Source organism: Anarhichas minor, unplaced genomic scaffold, assembly GCF_050575085.1.
Source record: "Anarhichas minor isolate MPS153535 unplaced genomic scaffold, ASM5057508v1 ptg000007l, whole genome shotgun sequence".
NCBI classification, from domain to species: domain Eukaryota; kingdom Metazoa; phylum Chordata; class Actinopteri; order Perciformes; family Anarhichadidae; genus Anarhichas; species Anarhichas minor.
Window position 1 is genome coordinate 14,044,908 of NW_027466453.1, and position 12,589 is coordinate 14,057,496.

At 43.2% G+C, this 12,589-nt stretch overlaps 1 protein-coding gene and 1 pseudogene across 1 annotated transcript in view; one reads left to right on the forward strand and one right to left on the reverse strand.

The window, feature by feature from the left end:
• Nucleotides 1–12,589, forward strand: part of LOC142944833 (nuclear GTPase SLIP-GC-like) — an 83,519-nt gene that overhangs the window by 61,434 nt on the left and 9,496 nt on the right. The window lies entirely within an intron of this gene.
• On the reverse strand, nt 727–9,085 carry LOC142945208 (centriolar coiled-coil protein of 110 kDa-like; annotated as a pseudogene).

The window sequence follows — 12,589 nt, forward strand, 5'->3', positions numbered from 1 at the left end:
GTCGACAATGAGGGAAAACTTACAGAGAATTTGACTCAATCGTCTCAGTAATTTAGTTTCACTCAGTGTTGCTGTGCATCTCCTGTTGTGTGAAGCTACATTAATGTAACAGTGCGCCACTGTGTAAAAAGAAATATCACCAATGTTGAAACACACTGAAATGCCTCAGAGTAATGTAAACTCAGCACCATTTAATACAGAAACAAAGCACAAACAGGTACTTAAAGCCCTTGAACAAAACAATTATAATTCATGTATTATACTCACTTAAATACTTTCATGTGATTGTCAGCATGAAAGTAATTTTGTAAATTCTCTTACAGCTATAAGCACTCGATGTTTATGAACACAACATGGTAAATATATGCATGCTAACATGCTGCAGATAGCAAAGGCAATGCTCTTCGGCACGGATACAAATTATTTTTCTTTAACTCTGACCTTCTTCTAGCTTGCATTTAAATAGACTTACTTTCTTTTCACTTCTTTAAAGTGTAAAATGTGTCGACCAGACGATATCAAGCTCCCTGTGAGATGTGTGCTCAGTTCAGCTCTTTTCAGCTACAACAGTAAAACACAATGACATAGTGATGATGTATACCAGTGAGCTCAAGTATGGTAGTGAATACAATCATCTGAGTTTCAGATGGTACAATCACATTAGCAGCACAGACTGGACTTTCAGTGGGGCAAGGTTTGTATTCAAAGACTAAACAAATCAAAGTTCACAGGTCGGGGGAAGTTGAGTGATCTGTTAACCCAGAGAGTGCTGCTTCTTCAGGCTGTCTGAGCGCCTCACTCTCTCCTCTGGGGTCTTTCTGTACCAGCTCCTGAGAAGAAAAAGCCCCTGTCATACTTTGCTGACTTTAAAGTCATCTGTAAAAGCTGAAATCCAAACATTTCTGTACGCTGTTGCCTTCAGCAAGAGGCAAATAAAGTATTGGAATTACATTTCAGAGACTTCAGAGCTTAGGTCCAAAGTATACTGGAGCACATGGATTTAAGGCAACACACTTTATTAGAAGACTACCGTTCTGAAGCCAAGTGTGTCTTCATCAGAGTCAGAAAAAGTGTAATGCTTGTTAATTAGGACACTAGCAACCCAAAAAGCTTATCAGCATTTTCTGAGTAGTGGGGGTGAGGTGGAGTGACGTATCTCCTAAGAGATGACATATGGCAGTTTATGATAGCAAGATAAGGCACTTTGTGATTTTGGTGAAACAAGTCTCACCCCTGGCGGTTCAGCTGGCCTGGCACAGGAGAGTTTTGGCCTTGGTTTGGCTTCAGGACTCTGTGAATGAAGAAAGGATGTATTTAGAGAACTAATCTTCTGGGGACATTAAACACAGGAAATTGTAGTTCAGTCTAGAGCACCTGTTAGTAGTGGGGCTCTTTGGCTTCTGCTGCTTCTTTCTAGCCATTGATGGGGATTCACCGACCCTGGAGGAGCGCCAAACACATACAATAAAAACACTGCTGATCCCTGGAGCCCATCATCAAAAACATTAGTGTCTAAAACCAGATCTCATCTACAATGTAAGGCTGTGTTCCTCTTTCCCATCGTACCTCTTTTTCCTGTCCAGAGACCTCTGTGTGGCAGCAGACAGAACCGCTCTCTCCTTGGGGCCCTTGGCTTTCTCCTTTTGAAACAGTCAGTAAGGATCATAGTGTATGACTGAAGCACTGACACTGACGGTATAAGACGAGCCACCAAACAGTGTTTCTTTCCTGTAAGACACTTTGTCCGTGTGGTAATCAAGGTGTAATATAAATACAGTTCATCATGATAAGCTTTTCAAGTACCACCAGCTATCAGCAGGTAGAACAATTATAATTCATCTTAGCAGATGTAGCTACAACAACAAGCCATGTCTTGATTTATACTTTGGTAAACATTACACAAATTGTCCAGACGAATGCTTCACTGCTCACCAAGCACGAGTACAAACTCAAGTTAGTTCCCAAGTTCATACTGAGAGTGAAAAGATATCTGAACTTTTCCTTCACTTCTTCCTTTAAAAGAGGAGCAACACATGGATGTGTGATTGATTGGTTGACAGGTTACCATGTCTCGCAGCTTCCTCTCTGCTCGGAGCTCCCTGTCCTGCTGCAGCAATGCTAATCGATTCCCAGAGAGGCATTTCAAAGAAGATGTCATGGATGTCATAAAGGGCTGCACGTAACTGCGGGACAAAAGAGGCACACATAAACATGGAGTAAGATGGACCTCTGCTGTCTATAGACAGTAACTACACGTTCATACCTGGGCTCTAACTCTCTCCTGCAGGGAGCGATCTTGTGCAGAGCAGGGGCCTCTCTTCTGTGGACCTTCTGTCTGGAAGGAGCGGATGAACTCCTGTGTATCCTAAGCACACATATATACAGTACACATTCATAAACACAGTTTTTCACTAACATGATGAATAATTTATTGATTAACTCTTATTAAAATCACATTGGTGTTTTCAATTAGTTGTGCTCATTTGTATTTGTGTGTTATTTGTGTTAAACGTGTAATCTCACCAGGACGGTCTGTCGCAGGTGTTTGACCTTCTCTGTTTTGAGCAGTCTGCGAGTGAGGAAGCCACGAATGATGGCGCCAATTCGACAGAAGGCTCTCTGCTGCTCTGCTGCCATAACCTGGACAACAAGAAGATACGTGAAGATGGGAACGTGAAGATATAAAACACAGAGAGGGTTTGAGAAATAAACGTCCATCTAATGTGTGTTGCGACTTCGCATGTAAAAAGAAAAGCCTAAACTATGAAACCGCGCCTAACCCCTCACCTACACCACCTTGCTCTCTCTCTCTCTCTCTCTCCCCTCCTACACCCACACACATACATACAGACACCCAGATTCCTTTCGCCACATGCTTGTTTGTTGCTTTTAGGTTTAGTATGCTTGCAATTGTATAATAGATGTTTGTTGATTTATAATATTATTGATTTTTGATTAGTATTGTTATTGATAACAACTGTTTTTTATGGTCAGTGCTGATTCAAACCATCACTGTTCACTCTGAATGTGGAATAGTACTTTTACATTTTTTAAGTGAACACCAATTTTAAGACTTAATCCACAATTTCGTTACTGGTCCCTGATCCCAGGGTGGTGCCCCATTATTATAAATATTTGTTAATAATCCTATTGATATTAATAATTGTATTAATATCAATAATCTATTTGTATATTTGCCAATAACCAAACCCGCTCCAGCCAGATCCCAACATGTGTAACTTATGCAATCACACACACCCTCTTGTCTACTTGTGCATACATACCAGACTTAGCCTCGCTCGAGGTTTGCTAACTGCCCATGTGGGTCCCCACAGATAACCGGGAGGCTGGACAGAGGGAGAGGACACACTGGAACTTACAGGACTGGGAAAACCTGGAAAAAGAAACATACTTTCAATTTAGGTGTTTGAACTTCTCTATTTTGAGCTGTCTGCATGTATGGAAGAGTTGTCCGAATAGAAGTAATAATAATAAGAGTTAATAGGCCACAACACTCTTTTTGTCTTATGTCAACACTGTTTTACAAACTCCAACAGAGTAATAAGTGAGCATGGTGAAGTGGTACCTATACTGTGTATAGGTGATAGCTCAGATGGTGTGTGCTCAAGGCTTAGTCCAGGGCAGGAAGGGCTCACAACAGGACGGCTGTCACTCACGGACCTACAATTCCACCCACAAGCATCCCCACTCAAAGGCCGCACACACCCCTGCTCCTTCAGTCTTCTATCTGTCTCCTCGAGCTCCTGAACACATGCGTATACGGGAGACAAACACTTCAGTGCTTTAACCTTAAGCAAAAGAGAATACATTTACACTTCAACATTGCAACTAAAAAACTAAATAATTCTTGCCAATCTGTAAAATAACTGATAAAGTACCGCACAAAAAATACATTTTCGGTATCTACTTCTATTTAGAATAGATAAAGTGTGATTCCATGTGCTGACCAGACAGAGGTGCTGTTGCTCTTTCTCCTGCTCAGCCAGGAGGAGAGACATCTGCAAGGAATGCTCCTCCTCCAGACACCTTTGCATGTCCTCCAGAGCCAGCGCTCGCCTCTGGGTCTCCTCTTTTTTACCTTAAAAGTGCAATGGGAGAAACTGTGATCTCAGTGGAAATGACATATTTTCACTCTGTAGAGTTTAGTAGATACAGTGTGCATTACAGGAACTGTTCAAGAGAGACTCGCCTGTCTTGTTGGCTTGTGCCTCAGCTGCATTTCTGAGGACAGTTGGTGTGGTCCTTCCATTGTTTGTCCCCTGAGGGTCATCAGGCTCCATTCTGAGTGTGACCTGAGCCAAGTCAGAAGTCATGCAGGGCCTCAGCAGAGATGGTGAGGGATTATCTACCTCACACGACTGGTTTAAGGGGGCTGCAGGGGTGCGCCAACTTGGAGCCATCCGTGTAACTCCTGCCATGAAGCGAGGAACCCTTTCCTGGCTGCGGTCTATGTGCTCAACTCCAGAGTGGCAGCTATGCAGTTGGCTGTCCAAAGTGTGGCAGCGCCGGCGAAATCCTGCAGCCAGATGGTAAAGGTGTCCCTTTGGGCTAAACCCTGAGGCACTAATGGGACTACAGGGCTCCTGCACTGGCTGGTACCACAGTGGCTGGATCGACGATTGCCACTTTCACTATCCACTGAGCCCCTGTGACTGGGGGACATCATGGCCCCTGAGAGAGATTCTCCCCAATCTGCCATGCCAGCAACTTCCCCTGACCGTACTGGACTTCGGGGTATAAGGTCGGCTGGGCCGATGGGAAAATAAATACGGATGTTCCCTGTAAAAACTGGGCGTGGTTTTCTGGGATGAAGGACTGTTTAAAGCTCTGCAGAGTTACGTTCAGGTAAATGACCATTAGCTGTAGGAACCGATGGGAGCAGGAGAGTTAACAGTGAGACAAGGACTGCAGGATGTCCATGTCGGCTGGGCGTTTGCTTATACTGGCATGACACAATAAATAACATAACTAACACGTCATTATTAGTTATTACCCCACATTACCTTATTACCAAGCTGTCATAATAAGTGCTACAGAAGTCCCTTTATCTCAATGCAGAGGCAGCAGTTTATAATGATGCCAGACAACCTCAACAGGAAGTTACTGGTGAGCCTCTACTACCCTCTGGTGTTCACAGCAAGAAAAACTTAGTGTGGGTAAACAATGTGTGTCAACCTTGCTGCCCACATGCATGCACAAGAAACACACACCAGATTGTTCTTTTATTTAAGTGAGTATACCGATACAGCACAAATGATTTATTTCAAGATTTGATGTCAAATGCGAAACAAAACGTGTTAACTGGTAAAAGTGTAAATTTGTGAATGGCCTACAAAGAAAGAGAAAATTTCCAACACAAAAATATACATTCAAATATCTGTTTAAGATCTAGAATAAAAAGAAAGGCCTTCTTAAGGCTTGCTCTACAGTTTATTATTATTTATTCATTAGCAAGGGTATTAAAGTCATATACTGTAGATTGAAAATGACCGAAATAGAAAACCAACTTAATCACAGTTGTGGATTATTATCAAGGAATCGGTCGATGGGAGAGAGGAGGTCAACAGGTCAAGGCACCCTACCTATTACTAGATTATATATATATATATATATATATATATATATATATATGTATCAATTACAGTACAAATTTAATTTCTTTTAGACTTAAGTTTACTGTTGGCTGTGCGTGAGTGAGACTTTGAGAGGCACACTAGAGGAATGCAGGGTCGGGCTCATAAAACTCCTACTTTTCAGGTAGTTTGCATATAATTTGATTGGCAGTGTTTTTAAAAGACATGTGACTTTATGTCAGAGTCCTGTGTCTCATGTAGTAAACTGTGTGCAGTGTGTTACAAAAAGTGTCACTTTGAATTGCAAATTGAATGTAAAGCAGAAAATGTGTTTAGAGTTTTGGAGACTTGACCTTTGGTTTTGCTCTCACAGTGTTAGTCTCAGTAATTGTGCTTTATGTGTCATGTTAGTGTGTTAGCATTATAAACAACTGTAATCACATAATCACAGAAGTGGATTATGTATTTGCAAATTTTGTAATAAGCGCTGACTTTTACTTTCAACTATTTATTAACTGTAATATTTCTAACCTGGGTGCTGTGGCTCAGAGTTAAAGCTGGTTGTCTTTCAATCAAAAGATCAGCGGTTGGATCGGATCCTCCAGTCCATGTCCTAAATAACCCTAAATAAATCAATGTGATGAATGGGTGTGAATGATAATAGGTCAGGTGACACCTGTACAAATACAAGTCTATTTACCATTTAACCTCATATGAACCATGTCTAACCTGTTTATGCCTTTGAGATAGTACTATTACAGATTTAGTAAAGGTGTGTTGATATTCATTCAAGATTCATGGTAATATAATGTATTATGCTTGTTAATGCTTCAAAGTGCCACTTACTGATGCAAGAACATGGAACATGCAGACACTCATGTAGGGACGGGCATCATTAATACTGCTTTTGGTCCAGAAGTTTATCACAACTCTCATCACTTCCTTTCTAATTACTGTCCAAGTAAAATAATAACGTAATACAACTTAAGTCACTATATGAACTTAAAAAATAGAAAAAAAGAGGGATCACAAAGACAATAACATCAGTGTCATTATATCAGGCCACCAGTAAACCTTCTTTTAACAAGTAGCTGACCTTGTTTGCCTAAAGGTTAGTTTCTCTTCAGGATAAACTATTTGCATGAGTTTGTTTGTTTTGGGTGTGTGCTTTGGTGAGTAATCTGCTGTTGATCCCAGGGAGTTATAAATTATTTGTACACACGATAGGAAGAATATCAGCGCACCAACAGATTAACTTTTTGAGCTATACTATATATAACTAGAACATTTCGCAAGAAATTTTGACAGTGTGGCTTCTACTGCCCGAAGATATCGCAATATATACACGCACCGATGTTACCGGTAGTATCGTTCAGGTTCAATATACAAAACTGGTACCGTTTGCTTTCTTTGAGAAATTAGTGGTGAGATTTAACATGGAGTCTAATGTAGCAGTTGGTTGGAGTTCATGTCGCTCTGCGGCTCTTTGAGCCAAATGTGTAAGTCCGTTAGATTCCATAGACACTTTACTGCGAGCAGCACAACATTTCCAAACTTTTGGGCCATAAATGGTGTATAAGGAGTAAAAATTGTGGGAGCTGGAGTAATTTGTTTGGAAAAATCACAGAATATTTTCCTGCTCTGCTCCACTCTGACAGTTATGCCCTCACTCTAGCTCTTAACGAGCCGTGCAATACACCATCCATCCATCCATTTTCCTCCGCTTATCCGGGGTCGGGTCGCGGTGGCAACAGGCCAAGCAGGCTGACCCAGACTTCCCTCTCACCGGCAACATGTTCCAGCTCATTCTGGGGGATCCCGAGGCGTTCCCAGGCCAGCTGGGAGATGTAATCCCTCCAGCGTGATCTGGGTCTTCCCCGGGGTCTCTTCCCAGTTGGACGTGCCTGGAAAACCTCCAGTGGGAGGCGTCCAGGAGGCATCCTAATTAGATGCCCGATCCACCTCAGCTGACTCCTTTCGACGCGAAGGAGTAGCGGCTCGACTCCAAGCTCCCTCCTGATGACCGAGCTCCTTACCCTATCTCTAAGGCTGAGCCCGGCCACCCTACGGAGGAAGCTCATTTCGGCCGCTTGTAGCCGCGACCTTGTCCTTTCGGTCACGACCCAGAGCTCGTGACCATAGGTGAGGGTAGGAACGTAGACCGAGTGGTAAATTGAGAGCTTTGCCTTCCGGCTCAGCTCCCTCTTCACCAAGACGGTCCGGTGCAGCGCCTGCTTTACTGCTGCAGCCGCACCGATCCGTCTGTCGATCTCCCGCTCCATCTTACCCTCACTTGTGAACAAGACCCCGAGATACTTGAACTCCTTCGCTTGAGGTAGGCACTCCGTCCCCACCTGGAGGGAGCAATCCACCGGTTTCCGGCAGAGCACCATGGCCTCAGATTTGGAGGTGCTAACTCTCATCCCCGCTGCTTCACACTCGGCTGCAAACCGCCCCAGTGAATGCTGGAGGTCACGATCCGAGGAGGCTAACAGGACCACATCATCTGCAAACAGCAGAGAGGCGATCCCGAGACCCCCGAACCTGACGTTCTCCACCCCCAGGCTGCGCCTAGATATCCTGTCCATGAAAGTCACGAACAGGACCGGAGACAAAGGGCAGCCCTGGCGGAGGCCAACACCCACCGGGAACGTGTCTGACTTATTGCCGAGAATGCGGACACAGCTCCTACTGCAGTCGTACAGAGACCGGATCGCCCATTGTAATGGGTCCGGCACCCCATACTCCCGCAGCACCCCCCACAAGAACCCCCGAGGGACCCGGTCGAAAGCCTTCTCCAAGTCCACAAAGCACATGTAGACTGGTTGGGCAAACTCCCAGAACCCCTCCAGTAGTCTTGCGAGGGTAAAGAGCTGGTCCACTGTTCCACGGCCGGGACGGAATCCGCATTGCTCCTCTTGAATCTGAGGTTCGACAAACGGTCGGAGCCTCCTTTCCAGCACCCTGGCGTAATCCTTCCCCGGGAGGCTGAGTAGTGTGATACCCCGGTAATTCAAGCACACTCTCCGGACCCCTTTTTGAAAATGGGATCCACCACCCCGGTCTGCCAGTCCATGGGCACTGATCCCGACCCCCATGCGACATTGAAGAGGCGTGTCAGCCAGGACAGCCCAACTATGTCCAGCCCTTTCAGCATCTCAGGGCGGATCTCATCCACCCCCGGCGCCTTGCCACCGAGGAACTTTTTGACTACCTCAGCGGCCTCTGCCAGTGTTATGGGTGAGCCTCCCCCTAGATCTTCAGGCGCTGCCTCCTCTGCAGAGGACATGTTGGTCGGGTTTAGGAGTTCCTCAAAGTGCTCTCTCCACCGCCCGACGATGTCCCCTGTCCGGGTCAGCAGTCCCCCCCCCCTGCTGAGAACAGCCTGGGGTAAGCCCTGCTTTCCCTTCCTGAGTCGTCGGATGGTTTGCCAGAACCTCCTTGAGGCCAACCGAAAGTCCTTCTTCATGGCCTCACCGAACTCCTCCCATGCCCGAGTTTTAGCATTCGCGACCACTGCAGCTGCAGCCCTTCTGGCCTGCCGGTACCTGTCAGCTGCTTCGGGAGACCCCTGGGCCAACCAGGCCTTGAAGGTCTCCTTCTTCAGCTTGACGGCTTCCCTCACCTCCGTTGTCCACCACCGGGTTCTCGGGTTGCCGCCACGACAGGCACCGATGACCTTCCGGCCACAGCTCCTAGCGGCCGCGTCCACAATAGAGGCTTTGAACATGGTCCATTCGGATTCCATGTCCCCAACCTCCCTCGGGATGTGTGAGAAGTTCTTCCGGAGGTGGGAGTTAAAGACCTCCCGGACAGGGTCCTCCGCCAGATGTTACCAGTTCACCCTCACTACACGTTTGGGCTTGCCGGGTCTTTCCAACCGGTTCCCCTGCCATCTGATCCAACTCACCACCAGGTGGTGATCAGTTGACAGCTCTGCTCCGTGCAATACACACCCATTATAAAATCTGAAACAGACCCAAAATTTTCCTGAAACTTAAACTGTGACTTCATGAAAACTGTGCTAGCTATCAAAATGTCCATTTGGCTCAATAAAGTGCAGCGTTTTGTCTACGTTTTAAACTTTGAATCATGTTTCTATGTTAATGTACGGCTAGTCAATATGGGCCCAAAGTTAAGTATTTTTTGTAGCTCTCTTCATCAGGCTCTCGCGATCAGGCCGCACGTTTTGATGCATTTTTCACGCCGCTGTTGGCAATGCTGTGTGAGGAGAAGCGCACCAAGCTTTTGGATAAAGATTATTATTATTATTAAGCCCGCAGGATTACAGTCAGTGTGCTTTGGCGCAGGCAGTTTTACTGCCTTTGTGCTACAAAGCCACACTGAATAATTATTAAGGTTATTATTGACGTTCAAGGACAAAACTTTGTTACTACAAAATAATGTTTTCTAAGTGTGTTAATTCATATATCAAAAATGTGATAGAACTAGATGATAGTAATAAACCAGCCTATCTGGTTTCTCATTATTTACTGAACAATTATGTTTTGACAAAATGAGCCCTGTTTTTAATACTGTGCTTAAGCAATCATAAAATAACTGTTTAGCGCTTACATCCTGATTGATTAGTTGACAATCAAGCTATTAGGTGTTTGACCAGGTGACACATGTATTGGCCAATTGGTCCATGGCTGTGGCTTTTTTATTGGCAGTGTTTTGAAATGACATGTGGCTTTATGTGAGAGTCCTGTGTCTCATGTGTGCAGTGCGTTACAAAAAGTGTCACTTTGAATTGCAAATTGAATGTAAAGCAGAAAATGTGTTTAGAGTTTTGGAGACTTGACCTTAGGTTTTGCTCTCACAGTGTTAGTCTCAGTAATTGTGCTTCATGTGTCATGTTAGTGTGTTGGCATTGAAAACAACTGTAATCACAGAAGTGGATTATGTATTTGCAAATTTTGTAATAAGCGCTGACTTTAACTTTCAACTATTTATTAACTGTAACCATTTCTAACCTGGGTGCTGTGGCTCAGAGTCAGGGGCGTTTCTAGGATTGAAAGAAAGGGCTTAGCCCTAAGGCGAGGGTCATGTTTGCGGCAATTTTTTTTGGGGCCCATTTGGGGCCGCGGATATCCATTGTTTCAGACAGTTCATCGATTGGTTCAATCAGAAAGAGTGTGATTTTGCTCTGTAGTTTTGCTTACATTCAGTATATATATATATATATATATATATAAAACACAAGAGACAGAATTTCCGGGTCATAGTGAAATTTGACAACACAAATATGAACTTTTCTCAAATAAGAGAAATAATTTTCCTGCTTTTAAAGGAAAGACAGATAAACAAGCTTTCATATCCGCGTCACTCCCAAATCCTAATTCTTAAAGGGGCCGCACACAATGGATGGAGAATGGACCTGACAGTGTCAACTTTATATCGTTAAGTATGATGATAGGCTGTTGGATTGTAATTTGAAGGGGGAGAAAACATACAAACCAGAACGCACGCACATGTGTAGCATGTTATAAATAACTTGTCCATGTGAGAAACAATAGTTTAATTTAATGACATCACCAAAAAAAAAAATCAACATTTTAAATCCAATAATGCCAAATTATTTGGGGGGGGAGGGGGGCTGAAGAACATTTTAGGGGGGCTTCAGCGACGCCCCTGCTCAGAGTTAAGGCTGGTTGTCTTTCAATCAAAAGATCAGCGGTTGGATCGGATCCTCCAGTCCATGTCCTAAATAACCCTAAATAAATGAATGTGATGAATGGGTGTGACAGCATCGGAAATACACGAGGGCAAAGGGCAAAACTGCCCCTAAGAAATATAATTTTGCCCCTGATATCACTAGGAGGGGGGCAAAAAATGCCCCCATAAATTCCTCTAATAATAATGATAATTTAATGAACTTGTCAAAAACATCGTAGCCTATATGACCCGGTCCAGTTGCCATAGAATGGTTTTGATTTTCGCCTTGACTGATGTTGCGTGAAGAACCGAACTTTCTAAACAAATAAATAAATGGAGCGCTTCTTAATCAGACCTGTGACTGCGAGACTGCGGTCAACTCAGCAGACACTTACATTTGAGTGCACCTATATGCTGAAATTCACGGTAAACGCATTCAAATGGCACAGATCGGGAGCGAGCGAAGGACTTTGAAAGTTAGCGGAAAGATTAACGTGAGACAACATCCGGTTTCTTCAGACGAACATCCGATTTTCAGAATAAGATGCCAACAAAGTACACATATTGCATAATGGAAATTAGATTAAATGAATTATATTCACATTTAGTATAAATCATGCTACCTAAATCTTGTGAGTTAAAGGTAAAATACACCTAAATTGTGAGTAGTGTCTTTATTTTTTGATTTGAGGGTTGCTGGAAATGAATAATACCTGACTGAAAATCAATTAAGATATTTTACTAAGTGAAAACTCTGAACTGAATTTGTACCTTCAAATGGCACATTTTTTAAAATTTTAAGGTTCTATAAAAATGTTTTTCTCAAAAATTCCACACAATGACTAATGCATAACTTCAGGACAAAAATGGGTAATATCACAATATTTGAGGTGCTACAAAAATATTTTTTCTCAATAATTCCATACAATGACTGATGTAATCAAGGCATCGTTGACTTAATAATTGTTAATAGTTGTTTAAAATAATAATAATAATAATAATAACAATAAATAACAACAAAGAAATTTTGTTCAAAAAAATCGAAGAAAACACTTTGAATCTGTAGACTACTGCCTAATAGTCTTATTATTGCCATTTGATGACAAAAGCTCATATACTGTAAGCCTAATTAAGTATATTTATTATTTTGAACAAAGGTTAAATGTTATTTCACAAGTTTCAAAAAGTGCCCCCAATTTTCTTTTAAATGCCCCTGGATCTCAGTCAGTGGGGGCAAAATTTGCCCCCTAACAAATATGTAAATTTTCTACCATGGGGTGTGAATGATAATGGTTCAGGTGACACCTGTACAAATACAAGTCCATTTACCATTTAAC